Raw genomic sequence first — 5,164 nt, 5'->3', positions numbered from 1 at the left:
TTTGCCAGTTCCTTCAGTGCAGCTTCAACTTCTTCCTTCAGTACCATTGGTTCTTGATCATATGCCACCTCCTGAAATGGATGAACATTGACCAGTTCTTTTTGGTACAGTGACTCTGGTTGATGGTAGAACCAAGTAATATGAAGTCTTTGACAACTTCAATCTTTTCTCCATCTTTCGTGATGCTGCTTATTGGTCCAGTTGTGAGGAGTTTTTGTTTTCTATACATTGAAGTATAATCCATACTGCAGAATGTAGACTTTAATCTTCATCAATAAGTGCTCCAAGTCATCCTCACTTTCAGCAAGCAAAGATGTGTCTCTCAGGTTTGAAGGCACTCAAAATATGACTGGGGAAGAGCTGCTTCCTCAAAGTAGAGTTGACCTTAATGAAGTGGATGGAGTAAAACTTTTGGTACCTCTTTTTGCTGATGGAGCATGATTCAGAATGGAAAGAATCAACTACAAACATCCATTAATAATTAGAATGTGGAATGTATGAAGTATGAATCTAGGAAAATTGGAAGTTGTCAAAAATGAATTGGAATACATAAAAATCCATATCCTAGACATCACTGAGCTGAAATGGAGTGAGTTTTGGCCATTTTTAATCAGACAACCATATGATGAACTATGCCAAGAATGATGAATTGAAGAGGAATGGTGTGGCATTCATTGTCACAAAGAATATTTCAAGATCTATCCTGAAGTACAATGCTGTCAGTGATAATATCTGTACCCCTACAAGGAAGACCAGTTAATACTACTATTTTTCAAATTTACCCACCAACTACTAAAGCCAAAGATAAGAAAATTGAAGATTTTTACCAACTTCTGCAGTCTGATATTGACCAAACATGCAATCAAGATGTATCGATTGTTACTGGTGACTAGAATGTGAAAGTTGGAAACAAGGAAGAATCATTGGTAGTTGGAAAATATGGCCTCGGTGATAGAAATGACTCGAGATCACACGATTGAATTTTGCAAAGCCAATGACTTATTCATTGCAAATACCTTTTTTCAACAACATGAACAGTGGCTATACATGTGGGCCTCACAAGATGGAATATACAGGAATCAAATTGGCTACATCTGTGGAAAGAGACAATGGAGAAGCTCAATGTCTTCAGCTGAAATATGGCCAGGAACAGACAATCAATTGCTCATAAGCAAGTACAAGTTGAAGCTGATGAAAATAAAAATAAGTCCATGAGAGCCAAAATGTGATCTTGATTATATCCTACTTGAATTTAGAAACTATCTGAAGAGTAGATATGATGCATTGAACACCAGTGACCAAAAACAAGAAGAATTGTGGGATGACATCAAGAGCATCATCCACGAAGAAAGCAAAAGATCATTTAAAAGACAGGAAAGGAAGAAAAGACCAAAACAGATGTCAGAAGAGACTCTGAAACTTTCTCTTGAATGGAGAGTAGCTAAAGCAAATGGAAGAAATGATAACATAAAAGAACTGAACAGAAGATTTCAAAGAGAAGCTCGAGAAGACAAAATCAGTTTTTATAATAAAATGTGCAAACACCTGGAGTTAGAAAACCAAAAAGGAAGAACATGCTCAGAATTTCTCAAGCTGAAAGAATTGAAGAAAAAATTCAAGCCTCGAGTTGCAATAGTGAAAGATTCTAAGGGCAAAATATTGAATGACACAGGAAGCATCAAAAAAAGATGGAAGGAATACACAGAATCACTGTACAAAAAAGAATTGGTCAGTGTTCAGCTATTTCTGGAGGTGCCATATAATCAAGAACCAATGGTACTGAAGAAAGAAGTCAAAGCTGCACTGAAGGAATTGAAAAAAAACAAAGTTCTAGTAATTGATGGAATACCCACTGAGATATTTCAACAAATGGATGCTGTGCTGGAGGCACTTACTCATCTAAGTCAAGCAATTTGGAAGACAGCTACTTGACCAACTGATTGGAAGAGATCCACCTAAATATAAGGAAAATGAGAATCCTCACAACTGGACCAATAAGCAGCTTCACAATAAATGGAGAAAAGATTGAAGTTGTCAAAGATTTCATATTACTTGGATCCATAATCAATACCCATGAAAGTAGGAGTAAAGAAATCAGACCTCATATTGCAGATCCGCTGCAAAAGACCTCTTTAAAGTGTTGAAGAGCAAAGATGTCACTTTGATGATTAAGGTGCACCTAACCCAGCCCTGGTATTTTCAGTTTTCTCATATGCATGTGAAAGAAAGCTGGACCATTTCTTGGAGGAAGGATATTATGCTTGGTAAAGTGGACAATCAGCAAAAAAGGGGAAGATTCTCAATGAGATAGATTGACACGGTGACTGCAATGATGTGCTCACGTATAGCAAGGATTATGAGGATGGTGCACAACTGGGCAGTGTTTCATTCTGTTGTACATGGGGTCACTATGAGTTGGAGCTGACTTGATGGCACCTAACAACATCAACAACATATGCTTGTGAAAGTTGGACAATGAATTAGAAAGACCAAAGAGTGCTCACTTGGGCAGCACATATACTAAAATTGGAATGATACAGAGATTAGCATGGCCCCTGCACAAGGATAATATGCAAATTTGTGAAGTGTTCCATATTTTTCTTTTTTAAAAAAGAAAGACCAAAGAAGAGTTAATGCCTTTGAATTACGGTGTTAGTGAAGAATACTGAAAGTATCATGGACTGCCAGAAAAACAAACAAATCTGTCCTGGAATATGTGCAGCCGGGATGCTCTTTGGAAGTGAAAATGGCCAGACTTTGTCTCACCTACTTTGGTCATGTAGTCAGAAGGGTTGGTTCCCTAGAGAGGGATATCATGGTTTGTAAAGTAGAGAGTCAGTAAAAAAAGGGGAAGACCCTTAAGAAGATGGATTGATGCAGTGTCTGCAAGGATGAGCTCAAGCATAGCAAGGATTGTGAGGATGCCCAGGACCAGGCAGTGTTTCATTCTTTTGTGCATAGCATCACTAGGAGTCAGAGCTGACTTGACAGCACCTAACAACAGCAAGACTTCCATCACCAGGGCTCACACATGGGAAGGAAATCAGGCAGTTCTACTTCTGTCTGGTTTCTCTTATTTGTCAATAAACTTAAAAGCGAAGCAGCTCTGTCAGATGCTGACAACAACAAAATGTGAAGCTAGTTTCTGATCTGCTCAAAAACACACTTTAAAGAGAGAATTCCTGCAAGGGAGGAAAATGGGCTTTTTTTTTTTTTTTTACTAGACTGTCTAGTGTAGTGCCTAAGGTACTTGACTGCTAACTGGAAAGCTGTTGGTTCAAACCCACCAGCCACTCCTCGGAAGGAAGATTGAGCAATCTACTTCCATAGTGATACCACCTCAGAAACCCAAGGAGGGGTCTCTATGAGTTGGGCCCAACTCGACGGCACATAACAACAACAACAGACTGTCTTGGAGAGTGGACTGTGTCTCAGGTGGCTTCTTAGAGATTGGGCAACTTTTACTTTCCTTTTGTGGTATAACAATTCTGACAGATGGTGGCAGAAAGGTGTCTTTCCATAAGAAAGATAGCAACTTTATACTCCATGACAAAAAGTAAAATTAACCTACAAGGAGAAGCAAATTCCATCTATCTTCAAATGAAAGTTCTAAGTGTGTAACACTAAAATTAATAAGATTATTTTTTGTGGCTGCTTTGAATGATACTGAAACAACTTTCATTGAATTTTACTGTCTCAATTTAATTGATGTGTGTAGTACCTTACTGGATTTTTTTTTTTTTTTGATCCATGGTCTGCACCATTGACCATGTGCTCAATCAATTTGCAGTTTGAAAACATTGGCTTATCTAGCTCTTTATTCAGGTGTTGACTGTGAAGTGATGTTTGTGTTTGTGTGTGTGTGTGTGTGTGTGTGAAAGAGAGGGAGATTGATTTGGCCTAATAATTAATAGGTAACCAATGTACTGAAGATTTTTGCTGTAATTTTTTGTGTGTAATCAATTGGTAAAATTGACTGTTGCCTAGAGAAATAACCTGTTTTATAGTTTGCTGCTGGAAATCTGTCCAACAGGAGACGCTCATATCCATTGAGTGGTGAGAGGGCAAGCATTAGGACTGAAGACCAGAGTTCCAGGGTTTTAGATTCAGGTTTACCTCTCACTAAGAATGTAATACTGGGCAAGTCATTGATTACTGCCAGAGCTCAGCTGTCTAGTCTCTAAAATGATAAAGTGAAACCCGATGATCTCAAAAGATTTTCTCACTCTGGAACTTTGTGAATGATTGCCTTGAGACCCATAACAATAAATTTTATAGCCTGTCCTCATTTAATCATCATGGGTAGTTCTCATGAAGATGAGAACATCTGAATATATAGAGCCCTGTTTTTAGGATCAGGGATCAAAACCCATAGGAGCTATAGGATTGTTACTGTGAGGGTTCCGGCCATCTGATTATAATGACAATAACAAAGCATGACTTTCCAGAATAAATTTATATGCTAACCTCCTTAAATATTTTACCTCTGATTATAAGAGTAATAAACATCTATTGTGGAAATAAAGAATATGTAGAGAAGTAGAAGATAACCATCATAGTATTTAGGATATTTTTTCCAGCCTTTTGCTATGCATGTTTTAAATCGCTATCTCACTTATTTATATGAATAAAATTTACGATGCTGTTCTCATTTAACAGTATAGCACACATATTTTCTCTTATCATTAAGAAATACCTCTTCATAAGCAGTATCATTATTACTGTCTCTAAGTACCTTTCTGACTGTAACATAACAGTAAGTACTAACCACGACAGAGTATGTGATATGCCAGACTGTGCTAGGTGTTTAACATGCATAATTTCATTCTTCTGAAATCTTCTTAAATCTCATTCTATCTCTGTAAGTAATGTTATTATCTCTATTTTTTCAGATGAGGAACCTGAAACTCAGAGAGGTTCAATAATTTTCCCATGGTTTCCCAACTAGTTCATTGCACAGCTGAAATTTGAACCCAGATCTTTCTTATTTATGCTCTTACCTATATTTCACAGTTTTCTGTTATCTAACACTTTTTCTATAATTATAATAATTAATATTGTTGTTGTTATGTGCCGTCGAGTCAGACCCGACTCATAGTGACCCCTCCTTGGGTTTCCGAGGCAGTATCACTACAGAAGTAGATTGCCCCATCTTCCTTCCAAG

General features: G+C 37.4%; 1 protein-coding gene and 1 non-coding gene across 2 annotated transcripts in view; both read left to right on the top strand.

The window, feature by feature from the left end:
• The window catches only part of ACVR1C (activin A receptor type 1C), a 57,382-nt gene that overhangs the window by 30,647 nt on the left and 21,571 nt on the right, over positions 1-5,164 (top strand). The gene's annotated exons all lie outside the window — the stretch shown is intronic.
• LOC122150068 lies at positions 2,497-2,600 on the top strand. The gene has a single exon (XR_006163474.1). It is a non-coding gene; the product is annotated as a U6 spliceosomal RNA (small nuclear RNA).

The sequence above is a fragment of the Orycteropus afer genome, unplaced genomic scaffold (assembly GCF_000298275.1).
Source record: "Orycteropus afer afer isolate SDZICR_OR568_19922 unplaced genomic scaffold, OryAfe1.0 scaffold00084, whole genome shotgun sequence".
Lineage (NCBI taxonomy): Eukaryota > Metazoa > Chordata > Mammalia > Tubulidentata > Orycteropodidae > Orycteropus > Orycteropus afer.
This window is presented reverse-complemented; position numbering and strand designations above follow the sequence as displayed.